Consider the following 18311-nt stretch of genomic DNA (forward strand, 5'->3'; position numbering starts at 1 on the left):
GGTGGCTTTGTTAAGAAAGCCTACATATATTTCCAAGAGCCAAAAGTTTACTCTTTGCTTCATATTGCCATCATCTGCTGATGAATTAGTGGGAGTCCCGCTTTGGAAACGCATTCAAATGATGTGTTAGGCGTCATACACACTATTGTCGTTTTTTCCATTGCTCTTAAAATTGCACACTGCATTTAGGTTTCTATCATGCAGCACCACTGAGATTTTACGGCCAAACTCCTTGAAAAAAATACAGGAAAAACACTCCAACAACCAATATCCAGAATCGCCATCTTTTCTTCTACCCATAAAAACGCAAACAAAAGGAGAAATCGCTGATCCCAACACGATAAAAAAAAATAAAAGTTGAATATCACTGTAAAACCGCATGAAGAATCACATCACCAGAGTATTTACTTTCTTCATTAAGGAGCCTTAATCTCGTTGCTTGCTTGTTATTATTTATTAAATATTTTACCAGGAAGTAATACATTGAGAGTTACCTCTCGTTTTCAAGTATGTCCTGGGCATGTTTGCACTGGACAAGGTTAAAGTAGCAGGTATCTGGCGCACGCTAGTTGCAATTGTTCCGATCTAAAGAGCACTGACCTCCTGCAGGAGCATAAAAGGAAATGGACATTTACTCGTCATTCACACAAGGGAGGGGTCAAATCTTACAGATGCAGCGGCCGTTATTCAAACACTTCACGCGGTGTATACCTCGGAATACCGAAATCATGGCGCGTGATTTCATCCAACCTTAACGCCTTAAGACGCGAGTGCAGCGAGTGCAGAAAATGGCATTTTAGAGTTCTGTTTTTTTAAACACCTTTAATTGACACAGTAGCACAGTAGCACAGTACTGTACACATTGCAATTCATTCATTTCATTGCAACCAAAGTAACAGAATCCATGAAATTAAAACAAAGCAATCGCGATAAGCGCCGGTGCCTGGGGAGATTGGCCGCGTTCATGCTGCGTGGAGTACAGAAGCGCACACGAAATCGGCGCCGTGATTTGTTCGAATAACGACCGATGCAGCTGTACATGCCAGGGGGCATGCTAATGGGGAGAGATTCCCCTGAGGTACATTACGTTTCCCATGAAGTCTTTGCATTAATAAGAATTGATTCATGCTGTTGAGGTCTTCTATGTGACTATGTGGTGACTTCCGTATTTGGAAATTATTGCAATTTATTACCGAAGTTTAGGCTGCAAAACCAAGAAGAGTTGAAAATAATTACAAATCATGCCCCGACTATATACACCTGTTTCTTGACAGCAGCCATTTAAAGGGAAGTCCTCCAATTTGGTTGTTTTTTTACTCTCTCTCTTTTTCATGGATGGGAATCAGGGGGTCCCGGATCTTAATATACAGAGTCCGGTCAAACACAAAGTGCTCGCCGGGAAAGAATCCCAATGTGTTGCACTCTATGGGGGCATAAATGGGTTGGACAATGTATAGTCCAAGGTAATAGTAACCCTATGTATGCCAAAACAAAGACAAATAATAACATTTTATTCCCAGCGTAATTATCCTAAGCCAAGTGAAGGGTATATACAAGTGTATTAAAAACATGGGTGGTGGGTAAGCTGTATACCGAAAATATAGGGATCCTCCTAAGCCAAAAACAAAGCAACTGATTGGGTTAATATCCCATCAGGAGTATAATGCAACAGTTAGTAGAGTATGTCTAAATGTGTGCATCAAATGGCTCAATACTATGTCTAAATGTGTGCATCAAATGGCTCAATACTATGTCTAAATGTGTGCATCAAATGGCTCAATACTATGTCTAAATGTGTGCCTCAAATGGCTCAATACTATGTTAATACCTTCAATTTGTTTTTGCTTTTTTACCCTCTCTTTTTTTCATGGCTGTGAATCAGGGGGTCCCGGATCTAAACCAAGTTAATCTCAGTTCCGGAGACCCCCGGGTTCCCGAGATACATACCGGGAAAGGTAGCGCCAGTACCGTCCCGTCGTCCCCCGTCCCCCCCAACGACAAACAAAATGGCAGTATAAAACAATAGGCAGACAGGCGCACTGAAGGGTATGATTGGTTTATTAATCTAAAACAGTGGACAAAGTATCCACTGATACAAGGAATAAAAATAACAATAAAGCAAATTATTACAAAATTGCGGCAAGATTATAACAAATAGGGGTTAAAAACGGGACTGGATAATACACTAGTATATTCGGTAGGGGCAGGGGGTAACCACAGGGTCTAGCTACGCACTACAGAATGGATCCGGACCAATCCGAGTACTTACCCAGCTAGAGACAAGGGGACCCGCTCCCACCGGCTGCAAAGAACTCCACAGGAACTGCCACCACGTGACCTCTACGCGTTTCGCACGTAGTGCTTCGTCAGGAGGTCACGTCATAGCGTTGTCCCTGGAGCTTAAGTAGAGAGCGGCAGCCAATGGATCTAGTGTAATTAGAGCAAGTAGGAACACATGTAATACAAAGCAGAGGCAAATAAAGTTCCCTGCTGCATGTGGGGAGGATTAAAAGCACATATTAGATAGGAGCAATGTTAAACAGGTCCCAATTTAGCTTTAAATAAATCCAAAATCATACCAGCATAACTGTAGTGAATGTAAACCAGTATATACTGATATGGACAATTTTAAGGTAAACATGTATTAAAAATCTGTTTAAAACATATATAGTTATTAAATACTAAAACATGTTATCTATAAATACAAAAAATGCTTGGAAACCGTGTAAACACCTAATAATTAATTCATTAGAATTCGTTCTTTTAAGAATTCATTCTTTTAAGAAAGGGACCAATTCTATGTAATCATTTAAACCATGAGGAAACCTCGTTCGCATGGTATAGATCCAGAATTGCTCCCTTCTACTTAGGCATAAATCTCTATTGCCTAGGCGTTGATTGGCGGTAATTACTTCAATGCCCATGAAGGAAATGCCACTAGGGTCACACTGATGGCAATCATGAAAGTGTTTTAAAAGGTGGGTTAGGGGCATGTGTTTATCAATTAATTTTTGCACATTTTTGATGTTCCTCATGTGTTCCATTACCCTCACTTTCATGCATCGTTTAGTTTTACCGATGTACTGTAACCCACATTGGCACTGTAAAATGTACACTACATATGTTGTGGAACAATTGATAAAGTGATTAACTTTAAAACTACGTTTTGTGGTAAAGGAAACAACCTCTTTTTTATTCATTAGGTTGGTACATATTTTACATTTACTACATTTGTAGTTGCCCTTCAGATCTAAATAGGATCTTAGTGTGCCCTTTTGACAAGAAACAGACTTCAATTGGCTAGGGGCTATTAATCCTTTCAGATTTGGAGCTTTTTTGTATACAATCTTTGGTTTCAACAACATCTCGGCACTCAACACAGGGTCTAGAGATAAAACCCTCCAGTGCTTAGCAATGGCCGATTGTATGGCCTTGTGTTTATCATTAAATTGTGTGATAAACACTGGGAATTTATTGCTTTGTTTTGGGTCATCTTGACTTATCCTCCCTGTTAGTGCAAGCTCAGTCGTGACCACTGGATTTAGATTGATAGACCCTTTTCTAAAGTCAAGTCTTTTATCTCTTTTTTTCTTATTTTTTAATAAATTCGTCCTTTTAACGAGATTGACTTTGTCAATGGCACGGTCAATCAGGTGTTTATTATAACCTTTCTGGATAAATCTTTCCTTCAGAAAGAGTACCTGATCCTGAAAATGTTCATCATTAGTGCAATTTCTTTTAAGACGTGCAAATTGATTAAAAGGGATATTAACAATCCAGGGTTTAAAATGGCAACTAGACGGATGAATGTAAGAATTCACATTAGTATCCTTGAAATATGTTTTGGTACAGATTAGCTCTGATTCGATGGTAATTTCAAGGTCCAAATAATGTACTGATGTTTCACTATTTTCCCCACTAAAACAGAGGTTACATGTATTCGTGTTTAATTGTGCAACAAACTCTAAAAGAGAGGCTTCTGTACCATCCCAAATGATGAGGATATCATCTATATATCTCCTCCACAGAATTAACTGTGGAGGAGGTGTCTCAGTAAGCGTGATTTTCTCCCACCACCCCATATATAAGTTGGCGAATGATGGAGCGAACTTGGTACCCATTGCGGTACAAAGTATCTGCAAATAAAATTCCGATTCGAACAAAAAGTAGTTATGAGTTAATATGAACTCAATGGAGCATAACAAAAAATCAATTTGTGTTTGTTTAATGAAATTACATGCCTCCAAAAAGTGCCTAGCCGCCATACATCCAGCCTGATGAGGTATGCATGTGTACAATGATTGTACATCTAGCGTGGCCAATCTATATCCGGTTTTCCACTTGGTTTGTTGTAATAGTTTAATAACCGCAGTGGTGTCTTTTAGGTATGACGGTAACTCAGTAACTAAGGGCTGTAAATAAAAATCCAAATACTGGGATAAATTCGATGTCATAGAATTTATGCCCGATATAATGGGGCGTCCAGGAGGATTCGAAGTCGATTTGTGAATCTTAGGTAGATGGTAGTATATGGGAATGGTGGGCGATGGAATATAAATGAACTCATATTCGGATTTTCTCAGTATACCCTTGTCAAGGGCCTCATCAAGTAGGACTTTAAGTGATAGGAGGAACTCCCCTGTAGGGTCCTTTTTCAATTTTTTGTATGATTTGGGATCCGACAGGAGTCTCTCTGCTTCTAAGTAGTAGTCTTTTTTGTCCTGTATGACAACTCCCCCTCCCTTGTCTGCTTCACGCACTACAATATCAGTATTAGTGCGCAAGTTTTTAATGGATAGGGATTCGCTCGCTGTCATATTGGACCGACTACGCTTCTTGATTGAGGCCGAGTTACAGATGTGTCTGAACTCTTGTTCTAATAGTTTCCCAAACAACTCGACATATTGTCCTCTAGAATAGTAAGGGTAAAAAAACGATTTGGGTTTATATCCAGAATGGAATATTCTCGTGTCCTCAACAGTTTGACTATCTGTATGATTCTCACGAAACAAACTTTCCAGATCCCTATATGTCTGTTGTTCTATAGGGTCGCTGTATAGATTAGTGGCTACTGGTAAAGGTTCCATTATATTGTTTTCTATTTCCTTACAATTGGCAAAGTGCCTATGCAATGTCAGTTTTCTCAGATACTTCTGAAGGTCTATGAATAATTCAAACTCCGAATGGTTTGCTGTCGGAGCGAATGTTAGACCCTTAGACAAGACATTGCATAGTTGTAAGTCAATCCTAAGGGAAGAGAGATTAAAGATACCTTTTGATCTTAGTGTCTCCGGACTCGGGTATCTCTCCTGTGTTGGGGGCTTCTTCCCCCCCCTTTTTCCCCTTCTGTATATGGTCTTGTTAGAGTGGTTGACCTTGTTTGGGGGATCGACGGGGGGTTGTCTGGTTTCTGGTCTAATCTTCTCTGATGATGTTTTTCTCTCCCTTGAAAAAAATGGATAGATTTATCAGCATCATTAACAGTTTGTAAATCTCCCAACTGTTGAAATCTATTAGACAACTCAAAAGGATGTGGATTGATGTCTTCTCTTTCCCGGTTTGGGTAATTATCTGTATTTTTACCCCGGGGTTTATGGTTAACCGTTCTCCAATTGTCATTAGTCTTATTCGTTTTATTATCTTTAGGTGGGGGTTGGATTTTTCTCCTTGCCCCCATGTGTGGCGTACTAGGCCCACTGACATTAGGTGAAGATAGTGACGCCTTATGTTTGTCACTTATTCCCAATTTGGGACTACATGTCTGATTAATGGGGGCATCCCCACAGATAACCTTGGGAGAAGAGGGACTGTCAATAACCATATTTAGGGATTTGGAAAGTTGTTGATTACCCTTATTGGCTTTTGTTTTATCTTTTTCATTCCAATTTTTCTGCCTATTTAGCAGATAATCATTTTTATCTCTCAAAAATTTCTTATTTTTGGAGACCATAATCCCATTCTCAAATTTCCTCATTTTTGTATAAACCCCCTCTATCAATTGGGGTAGTTTTTACAATTCTGAGGAATTCAAGATCTCATGTTTTATTTTAGTTATTTTGAGATCAAGTTCAGAGAGTTCATTCTTTCTCTCTATAGTAAGTATAGTCATTAATCTGCGTGAGCAGTCTTCCAGGATATCATCCCATAATTTGAGGAATTTAGCATTATTAAATCCATAAGTGGGATTTTTTGAAAGTCTTAAGCCTCTCGGGGTTCTATGATTACATAGAATTGGTCCCTTTCTTAAAAGAATGAATTCTTAAAAGAACGAATTCTAATTAATTAATTATTAGGTGTTTACACGGTTTCCAAGCATTTTTTGTATTTATAGATAACATGTTTTAGTATTTAATAACTATATATGTTTTAAACAGATTTTTAATACATGTTTACCTTAAAATTGTCCATATCAGTATATACTGGTTTACATTCACTACAGTTATGCTGGTATGATTTTGGATTTATTTAAAGCTAAATTGGGACCTGTTTAACATTGCTCCTATCTAATATGTGCTTTTAATCCTCCCCACATGCTGCAGGGAACTTTATTTGCCTCTGCTTTGTATTACATGTGTTCCTACTTGCTCTAATTACACTAGATCCATTGGCTGCCGCTCTCTACTTAAGCTCCAGGGACAACGCTATGACGTGACCTCCTGACGAAGCACTACGTGCGAAACGCATAGAGGTCACGTGGTGGCAGTTCCTGTGGAGTTCTTTGCAGCTGGTGGGAGCGGGTCCCCTTGTCTCTAGCTGGGTAAGTACTCGGATTGGTCCGGATCCATTCTGTAGTGCGTAGCTAGACCCTGTGGTTACCCCCTGCCCCTACCGAATATACTAGTGTATTATCCAGTCCCGTTTTTAACCCCTATTTGTTATAATCTTGCCGCAATTTTGTAATAATTTGCTTTATTGTTAATTTTATTCCTTGCATCAGTGGATACTTTGCCCACTGTTTTAGATTAATAAACCAATCATACCCTTCAGTGCGCCTGTCTGCCTATTGTTTTTTCTGTTTGTGAGCCCCCCTTGTGGGAGCTCACTCTTATAGGGGACGTGTGGAAGCCCCTTCAGACTACAGGCTGCAAGAGGGATTTCTTTCAATATCCACGTTAGCGCGGAGCAACTCTACCCTTATGTGAAAATGGCAGTATACTTGGACTCAAAAGTTTGTTTTAGCGTCTGACTGACACATCCAAATGAATGACAACATTTGCAAAGTTCACATATTGAACTTGCAAATCTGTCCAACCTTATAAAAAAATAAATGTTTCCTCTTTTTTTCACAACATCCTTTTGCTGTTTCTTTTAACAAACTCATGGAAGGATACATTGGCCACTAACTTTCCCACATTAAAACAGAGGTTACCAGGGTAACAGTTTATGCCAGTGAAATACAAAACACTGGTGAAAACTCAGTAAAAAACATATATATATAAGAAAGAGATCAGCACTTCATTAACAATCAGATTGTTTTCACTAAAAAAAAAATTTGGGGGAGGACTGTCACTGTAACCATTCAGTAAGAGTTAAGGCGAATATGAAGAAATATAGACTCTGCAGAAATTAGGAATAGGAGCTGCATCAATTTGCAAGTAGCTTGTGTGTTGTATGCAAACACTTCATAAAACAAACCTGTATCATTAAATGCATTCTATGGATCTAGCAGAAAGGGGGAAATGAAAGACTTTCAGCAGCCCACTGATAGTGGAAATCTCTAACGGCAGATTAAAAATGTTGATGTACTGAATAGGTCTTCAAAGTCGCTGATTATAGTACATTGACTCCCCCTTCTGTTTTCATTACTACCACAATCCAGCTCCAATAACTTTGAGCCAATTATTAATATTGCAAACTATTATATAGAGTATTAGCATTCCTGAATTCTGAATATTTCTTTGCAACAGATTTAACTACACTGTGTAACCCTCCTTGCCTGGCTCTAACGGAGTTTACACTGAGTTGAATATATATAAATGGCTGTACTCAGCCTCTCATACCTTTTCAGTGTGCTGGGTCCTTGCAGGCTGGGCTTGGATATACAGATAGAAGAATGATAGGTGCCAAGAACTTTTATAGTACAAACGAGCTTTATTCACAGCCGTTGGTAATGCTCGCTGTACAAAAACAGACTTCACTTCGGGCATGAACTGGTAGAAAATAACATGGTTTCTCTGTGCTTCTTCCCCTGTTAGCTCTCACTCCTACACTGAGGAGGTACCTATGTTTGTTTTCCATAGTATTGGATAGATTTGCAATCCCCTGCATAGCTTCAATAATGCCCTCTCAGGTGGGCCCTTGTTGCAGGACACACACTATTCTCTGGGTCACTATCTCGTTTTGGTGCGCAGCTTTCTCTGCCGATACTTGTCAGATCGGGAGTTTAATTAGGACATTCTGGTGGAGCCGATCCGACTATGCTCCGAAGCTTCTACTGTGAGAACTTCCTGCTGAGCACATGCTAACTCCTCTTCTATTCAGAGAACGATATTGAGCCATTACTGCGGGCTCTAACTATATACAATATACTTGAAAACAATCAATAGTGACAGCACATCCTTAATACACATAATTACTGTACAGACACAAACCTATTTATAGGACTCATGATGAGGCATAATTCTGAACTATGTGGAACCCATTTCTAGAACATAGGGAGGAGCTATAGATACCTTTCTATCTCCCTATAATGACATCACTGGTCACAAGACATACAAAGGAGGGGCTATCTTTTTCAGCATAGTCGAATAGGACGATCAGGAATTACTGGCTTCAGCAAACTGAGGTGCTGCAACATTATGTCGATGATCTTTGGTTTTGCAGCAATGGACATTGCTTGGCTTCACTGGGGATGGAACCGCTGAGAAGTCACCAACCGGAGCAACTATCATGGCTCGTTCCTCTTTAGAGAACATTTTGGGGTTTCTGCTCACATCCCCCCTTATGTGAACATCTGGAGTGCTCTTCACCTTTCCAGCCTCTTCGGCAGCCATCACCCACCTTCAGTACAAGGGAGGTGGCTCCATATCAGCTCCTGACAAACGCGTTGAGACGTCCGTCTCAGAGGAACTCTCTCTGCCCAGCGCAGGAGAAACATCATTAAGGACATTACAGGAACTCTGTAAATAGCGTGTGCGACCTTCATCATACCTTGCAGTGAGTGACAACTCTCCTCCAATGTGCCTGTAGATGGTGCATACAGCCTGGAAGAACTCTTTGCCTTGGATAGAAATCACAAAGACCCCCCCCCTGACACTTCATAATGTGTGACTGTTACAGCTGGAACAGTAGGCACTATGTTGAGCTGAGGTAGCAACATTGTAAGTATTACATTTTGGGGATGAACACTGCTAGAAATACTGTAAACTTCTCAAGCTTTAGTGGGGACAATAAGATATGTGGTCAGCTGTTTAAATCCAAGTGTAAACACAAAGTCCAGCTCAGGGCACACATAGCAGGGTGTGGCTTCAGCACACTTACAGTACCTGAATGTGTTTTACTCGTTGTGACATAGGCCCTGCCTTATCAAGACTATTAGGGGTGAGTCTAGCTCTTTCCCTTGAATCAGATAGGAGAGTCCAGAACAGGTGTGGCAATATTTTTGCGCCACTGGGGTAGGCGGGCTCTCCATATTAGTTGCACCCTTGCACCGTTTTTGCAAAACTGATTCTTTTGGCACCCGCTCTTGCAGAAAACTTTTCTTCGCAGGAACTTTTTGCACAGCAGTCTACAAACTCTTTTTAGTGGGGAAATTGGATCCACTTTCTTTGGCAAAACTCTCTTTGCAGGACACTTGCGCAATCCTCAATCCCTGGACATTGCAAACTCTTGGTGCACAAACTTGACAAACAGTCTGTGATACTTGCATTGAACAACCTAACTTCACTTGTAGGAAACAGCAATCCCATTTACTTTGGCAGAATTTTCTTTAGCGGGTATTTCGGGCCCACTATAATTTTAGCACAATACATTAGCAGTACAGTCCTCAGGGCCGCAGACAGATTTCCCAGGGCCCAGGACTAGAGTAATGTCCGCCTCCCTCCGCCCCACCTCAACAGTATTGCGAGCCCCCCCCCCCCCAATTTCACACCTCACAAGCTGTGACGATAGCTTCCACAGGCTTATTAATATTACACAAAAATAACTGGGTTTGAACTGAACGAGGCTTAAGATATAATAAAGTGATTTTATTCCTTAGGATAGGTGAACACACGGATAATACAGTAACAAACAAGAAGTACACTTACATTGGGGTTGGGGAATGAGAAGTATGATGTAGCATTTCTCTCAGCAATCAGGAAATCATTCGGGTGATATCAGGTAACCATATCAGCAAACGAAGACAAAGGATATAGGGTGGACAGCTAGTTTATAAACCTTTTGTCCATCTATCTGTAACATTAAGTACCTGTGATTGGTTTTCAATTACCTCCAGACAATCTTTAACATGGGAACACATTTCAACACATGCCCCCCTGTTAGCTGGCACAGGCGCAGTAGATCTCTGGGGTCTCATTTCTGTAGCCCCACATATGCAAATGGAATGCCAGCCGGTCTATCCATTTGGCTTTCTGGCAGGAAAACCTTTGTTGGAAGGTGTTAAATGGAACACTTAAAAACTGCTCTGGTTTGAGCCTCAAATAAACAGTGAGGGTGACAAAACCCTTTGAACAATACTTAAGTCCTAGACATTGGGTCGCCTCTAGGGCCATCTGCTACCTTATGGCCAAAGGAATTTCCTCTGGAACTTATCCATACCTTAAAATACAGTATTAAGCATAAAACATAGACATATTAAAATATCCGGTTCCATTGGGTCTAGCAGGTCCAAACTTCCCAGTTCTCATTGCCAGAACTGCGACACCATCTGGTCCAAAAAGCGACTTGCTACGACCTACGGAACCGGAGTTACACAAATGCACATTAAATCATTTTTCACTCTAATACAGAAATCTCCGCTAAAAAAGAAATCTCAGCTTTTCACTAAATCCCCATTGAAAACAACGGGCAGCTCCGCCATAGACTTTCAATGGTAAATCGCCGCCATTGATGTCAATGGGGTTTTTCTGCCATTGAAGTCTATGGGAAAAGTCCCGAACTTTCAAGGGGGTCCATACTCCGTCGAGTTGGTCCAGGCGGGTCAATGATGGTTCTGCAGTGATGCCGGAGCAGTGGCTACAGATACCCCAAACCTTGATCCGCTGAGCCCTCCGGAACCGGAGATATGGAGTACCAAATTTCAGCTTTTTCCACTTAGTCGTTTTTCAGAGCCGTTTTTGCCGCCGCCGGCAAAGCCTATGGCACGACCCGCTCTATCTGGTTCGACCCTTATCGGGGGTTCAGGATTCGGGGACCCGGTGGTGGTCGAGTGGGGGGAAGCCCAGGAACTAGGGGCAAAAAGAATTTTATTCCTAGGTGCTCTAGAACTGTTTATTCCCACGCTAATTGACGTTGAACTTGACTCAAGTGATTTTAGCTCTTTTAGAGGACATTGTATCTGCTTTGCGGTTTGCGGTCTGGACGGCAGCCAACTCGTTCTTCGAAAGGGTACCTCAAGGAATCTCCATTGAAGTCAATGGGCCCATTGACTTTCAATGGGAAACCGCCGCTCTCCCTCTCGGACGCCACCTGCTGGTCTTTACAGGAAACAGGACTAAAACAGCACAATTCTCCATTGGAATGCATTGAGCCCTAATGGCGGCCAATGGGGACCTGCAAAATGGTGCCTGAAAAGGCGGGAAAACTACACAAAGAGCTATAATCATCAAATAATTATTAACCCTTGTGCTCCCGGATGGATTCTAGTGTGTGTGTGATGCAGACACAGATTAAACCCGACATTACAATTGAACAGGGGAACAGGGGAAAATACATTTACATGTTATGACAAGGGTTAAATCACAGTTCTGGGCCTCAGCCCAGTTAACCCCTTGTCTCCCTGGTGAGGTCAGGGTGGGCAAATGGGGTGCAACCCCTTTAATACCGGGCCACCCCCTTTCTCCCTCTACACAAGCCCCCTCTATTTCCCACCCTGTTCCCATGTATTTCTCTCCCCTCCATCTCACTCCCTCTTCCTCACTCACCCCTCTCACCTCGCATATTAAAAAATACAACCCCCATCTTCTGATGCATATTACATTATTGTTATTATGGTCAGGATGTGAGGGCCTGGTGGCTGGCACTGCAAGCTGGGCCCGACCTCTGGCCAGGCCGCCGGTCCTCATGCAGCCGGGCCCTGTCTCTCCCTCAGCTGTGGGCCTCTGTCCCACGCTGAGCTTCCGATGCCAGGGCATGCACACCGGAAGCATGGGCCATGCTTACTTCCGACACGCTGACGTCAGAGAGGCCCGTCGCACAGCAGCATTGGAAGCTCAGCGTGGGACAGCGGGATAGAGGCCTGCAGCTGAGGGAGAGCCGGGACCCGCCCACGAGAGGATCGGCAGCCGGGCCTGGCAAGAGGTCAGGCCCGACTTTCAGCGCAGGCACCCCCAGGCACCGAGCCCGGGACAGCTCCCGGCTGCCTCCCCCCCCCCCCCTGTGTCGACGGCCCTGGCAGTCCTTAGTGCACATAACATCCCACTGGCGAGGGACTACAATTTCTTGCTCTTTAGCAAAACTTGCAGCTAGTACAAACACTGTTATCTTGCATAATTCAGCTTCTAAAGCGTAGAGGCTAGAAAAATAGTTCCTTTGATCAAACTTGCACAATCCTTACTTATTCTGTGTAAACTTGCAAAACGGAGTTCTCTTTTAGTGAGAGAATGGGTGAATCAGTCTTTGGCAACTATCTTTTCCAAAAATAATCTTCACAGCATAGCAGCAGCAAAACAGTTTCCACAACGGAAAACACAAAAACTTTGGTGGAAAAAACAATCTCAAACACTTTTTCTTCACAGAAGTTTAAAAACATGAAAAAATTTCACAAAAACATTCTCTTTGATCCAAAAGTTCCAAAACAAGCAAAAACTCTGCAACGTTTCCTTTGCATGCCCATCCCCACGTTGGGTGCCAAGTGGAACCCTCCTTGCCCAGCTCTGAAGCAGTTTACATTGAGATGAATATATATACATAACAATGCTCAGTCTCTCATATGTGTTCAGGGTGCTGGGTCCGTACAGGCTGGGCATCAATATGCAGAACAAATAATGATGGGAGCCAGGAACTTTTATAGTACAAACAAGAGCTTTAATCACAGCCGTTGGTAATGCTCGCCATAGAACAGACAGATTTCACTTCAGACATTAACTGGTGTCAAACAATATGGTTACTCTGTGCTTCTACCCCAGGTAGGTCTCACTCCTACACTGGGGAGGTACTGCTGCTTGTTTCCCTTAGTATTGCTTAGATTGGCAATCTCTTGCATAGCTTCAATAATGCCTTATCTTAGGTGGGGCCATGTTGCTGGACACACACTGTTCTTTTGGGTCACTATCCCATTTCGGTGCATGGCATTCTTAGCCTATACTTCTCAGATCGGGAGTTTACATAGGATGTTTCAGTGGGGTCGATCCGATTATGCTCTGGAGCTTCTACTCTGAGAACTCACTGCTGAGCCTATGCTTACTCGTCATCTTGCCAGAGAACAATCTTGGGCAATTACTATGTGCTCTAACTATATAGGGCACATTCCTTAACTTAGGGGTGCACAAAGTGGGGGATGATCCCCCCCTGTTTTCTGGGGGTGGGGGGGCACAGCAGTTTTCAAAGTCCCGTGCTCTCCCCCAAGGCATTAAAATTAAATGCCGGGGGAGCGAACGAGGCCTCTGTAACTAACTTATCTTGGCTTCCAGCGAAAGTAACATGGTAACCCGGCCACAAATGACGCCACGGGGTCACGTGACGTTGCATGACCCCCGCGCTGTCATTTGACACCAGAGCCAAGCGAGTGTGGGGGGAGCGAGCAGGGAAGGAGAGCAGGCAGGGGACGCAGGGGTGAAAGATTGTGCACCCCTGCCTTAACTGAAAACAATAAATGATAACAGGACACCCTTAATACACATAAACCTATTTACAGGACTCATGGTGAGGATTCAGTCTGAACTCTGAGGAACCTGTTTCTAGAACATAGAGAGGATTTATATATACCATTCTATCACTGGTCACATGACATACAAAAGAAGGGTTATTACTATCTGCATAGTCACCCTGCATCACATGATGGGGAGGGGGTAACCTGAGTGATCCCACACAGTTAACCCATTAAAGCTGTTAACCCCTTACTAGTAGTCCCCAAAGAGGGGGCTACACTTGTAATCGATTATTAGCTCATTTCCATTCATCTAAGTGTTAACTAAAATGCGAATTTAACATAATTTTAGGTTAGAAATGTAATACAATTTGAAATGGAACTGCAATAAGTTTGCTTCTTATGTGTTTTAGCTATTTTGGGGGATCTTGTACATTCACATGTTGTATGGTTAATTTATTACACAATTTAAATGATGTGCAAACTGTTGTTTAAGGTCAGTGTTGGACTATATAACATAGTAACCTGGTCACTACAATCAAGTGTTATGCTTATGATAAACTAAATAATAATGTGCAAGTCTAGAAGTTGAATGTGGTCCTCAGCCATTTAAAATCCTGGGATCCGGTGCGGCCGACAGGTTTCTGCAATGGATCCTCTTCCTTTGAAACTGCCAACATTTGTTTTTTCTAAAACCTTTCAACCATCTTTGCATAATCTGTGAACTCTGCAAGATTTCTAACACATAATCGCCAGCAAAATCTGAACTTGGGATCCGAATGTATGCTTTAAAACTGAGTAATCTAACAATGTGCTCTAAATATATTATATATGCATTAAACCCTTGAGGGCTTTGAGAAGCACTTTAAGAATTTCAAGGTCAAACTTGGCTGATAGAAATCAAGGAGTCTGAAATCTGGCATTAGGAAGTATTGTGTATCCATTGTGCTTAATTCTAGGAATGTGAAGAATACAATTCCACAAAAGGTTGTTTTTCAGTGTGACTGCTTCATGCCTTGAATTTGAGAGAACATATTTAACCCTTTATATCTACGAGCCTGACTTGTCACCATTTGCATATGTTCTCTTGACTGTTTTGTACTTTCCTGAGGTGTTAATGATGTGTCACATGCAATTAAACTGGCCGCAAGACACTTCAACAGTTGAGATAATATAGCTCAAGGCCAGATGCTACCCCAGTTCCCCGATTTCCTTATGGAGATACAAATTAATACATGACCCTTTCAGTGCTGGATCGGACATCCATGCATTACTGTATAATGATAGAATTGAAGAATGGTTACAATGTCCTTAATTGCATAGCTTTTCCTACTAGGCCTCTCTATTTCCAGTATGTATTCTGTTCTGGATTGGTTATTAACACATTATATTTCCAGTGCTGGCTGCTCTATTGTAGCTGCTTGGCAGATACCCCATGGATATGCCCTTGAGGAGTGGACATCTCAGATGTGTGTAGTGAGGAGAATAGAGAAGGTCACTGGTGAGACTAAGGCTGAGTTCCCACTGGCGCTGAGCGGGCGGTGCTTGGCAAGGTGACTTGCATATACATATATGCAAGTCCCTGCTCACGCGATGCGCCCGCGGGTATGCGCGTGCACACACGCTCACCGGCGCTCAGCTCTTAGGTAAATAAATAATTTTTACTTTCCCGCTCGCTCAACTATTCGGCAATGCCGCCCCGCTCTCCCCACGCGGGCGCGCGAGCTGACGCAGGACACCCGGTTCGCATGCTTATGTATATATATATATATATTATTTTATTTTTTTTAATATATATATATATATATATATATATGCAAATGTAAATACAACTGTATGCTCATCTGCATGTCTTAGGCAGGTCTGCAACCCCGCCTTTCCCCATTATCACCCAGCACACAGCACTTCCACTGCAGCAAGGGATTCTGGGAAATGACATGCAAATGAGCACACAGTGCCACTTTTTTCTCCAAAAACCATTTTTAACATGGTTCCCTATAGGCTTAAGCTTGCTGCATGGTCACAGCTTTGAGCACAGCCAGGGTTAAGGTGCATACCCAGAAAACCACCCACAGACAGCTGTTTCGACCTTAGTGGGTCTCATCAGTGTGGGGTTGATTAACTGGGTATGCAAAGAAGCTAAAGGATGGGCTAAACCATAATACTGAGTTAAGTTATGGTGAGTAAAAAAAGTGACATAAACCCTCCACAGCAAAGCAAATATGCAAATGTAAATACAACTGTATGCTCATCTGCATGTCTTAGGCAGGTCTGCAACCCCGCCTTTCCCCATTATCACCCAGCACACAGCACTTCCACTGCAGCAAGGGATTCTGGGAAATGACATGCAAATGAGCACACAGTGCCACTTTTTGCTACATATATATATATTTGTAGAGGTATCTGTACCGTGTTAGCCGAGCTTAATAATCAAAAACGAATAGACGATACCGTTCTGTGGCTAACGAAATGCTTTTATTTGTGCGAGCTTTCGTTTTAAATATATATAATCACTGAAACCAACATATTGATGGCATAAACACACACACTTTTGGGATTACACAGAAATCTTTAATGTTTAACCAGCAACTTGTTTAAGGGTTGAAAAGGAAAAAGCATTTTGGGAATGAGCTGGTTTGTTAGGCCCAGCCTTACATAACAGAGACCCTCCCAGCCCCCTGCTATTCCACAGGAGGCCTTTGCTGTACTAAAATTTTGCAAAGCCTTGCATTGTCCTGACACCGGATCAGCAAACACACAAAAAAAAAGCAACTGCCAGCTCAAAAGCAATCCGGTGATAGAGCCTGGTGCAATCTAATCAAGGCCAAAAGGTCACTTCCGAACAACTGGGCAATAAAAGATTATTTCTAACCTCAGAACAGAAAGGTCCAGAGGTGGCTGGATAGGGGAGGGGAGTTAAGGGCACAAGAGCCCCCCCCCCCCCCCCCTCTGTGGGAGGAAGTACATTGAATAAAGCCAGCAGACGGGAACCATCTGGCTCTGTGAGTGGTCTGTCCTTAAGAAGAGAGAAAAGCCCCCACAGTGGGGCTACTAACTCTGAGCAATGATTCAAACCTTTTTTTTTTTTTTTGTCAATTTCATACAGCTTTCCCAGACACGGAGGAACTGAGAGAAAAAACTAAATTTCAATAAAGAGGAAGAAAGGATACAATAATACTTCTATCAATATCTGATGAGAAAATAAACCTCAAATTGTATTAACTGCCATGGCTGGGATTTTGTTTAAACCCCGTTACTCCATGTAAAGACAATGGCAATGAAAGGCCGTTCAAGACTATGCAACCCCCCAAATGTTTATTGTGATTTAACTATGTAGTCATTATTTAAAATATATATATTTAAAATGTAAAGGAAATAAATAACTGCAGTATTAATTCGCTGCTGGAAAAAAAATGCCCTGGATGGAGTGTTTTCTTTATATGGGGGTGTTTCCTGAATTACATTTGCTTGATTAACCACATAAAACAATCGATTATTCAAGTCACTCATTTTGTTATTATTACATTAATTCATCATATGGGAGAGGTAGCGGCTCAGTGAGTAAAGACACTGACTGGCACTGAGTATGAAGCAGGGGAGTCTGGTTAAATTCCTGGTGTAAGCTCCTTGTGACCTTGGGCAAGTCACTTTATCTCCCTGTGCCTCAGGCACCAAAAACATAGATTGTAAGCTTCACAGGGCAGGGACTGTGCCAGCAGAATGTCTCTGTAAAGCGCTACGTAAAATTAGCAGCGCTATTCAAGAACATGCTAAAATATATATATATTATTTAGCAATTGTGAAATGATAATAAGAGCTGATTTACATTAATATTTCAGAGTTCCCTTTCTCAATTTATAAATAGGAGGGTCTCCTGGAACTGGCCGGTGCCGGCTGCACACAAAATGGCCGCCGGGTCTGGGCTCGTCCTGGCAGCCATGTTTGTAGTGTTTGTTAGGTAACTATAAAAAAATGTAAATCCCTTTTCACCAGGAGCTTGGGAGTCCTAGGAGTTTGGGGGACCACAAATCAAGGTTTAAAAAAAATTACTTTTTCATGTAACATGAACATGTTTTAACAAATTAAGCCACAAAGTCACCGGTTCAACAAGGCAATATGTATGTATGCATATCTTTATCTATATAGTGCCCACAGTGTACTCCGCGCTTTGCAAAGAGAATACAGTACAGGGAATTAGTATACAATAACTGCAACAAAGTCAGACAATAGGAAAGAAAATCCCTGCCCCGGAGAGCTTACAATCTAAGTGGTATTTTGGGAGAGTTACAGAGACAGCAGGGAGGGAGTAAGTGCAGTAGATGCTAGTGTTTGGCCACAATGGTTG

The sequence above is a fragment of the Ascaphus truei genome, chromosome 1, assembly GCF_040206685.1.
Source record: "Ascaphus truei isolate aAscTru1 chromosome 1, aAscTru1.hap1, whole genome shotgun sequence".
In the NCBI taxonomy this organism is placed as follows: domain Eukaryota; kingdom Metazoa; phylum Chordata; class Amphibia; order Anura; family Ascaphidae; genus Ascaphus; species Ascaphus truei.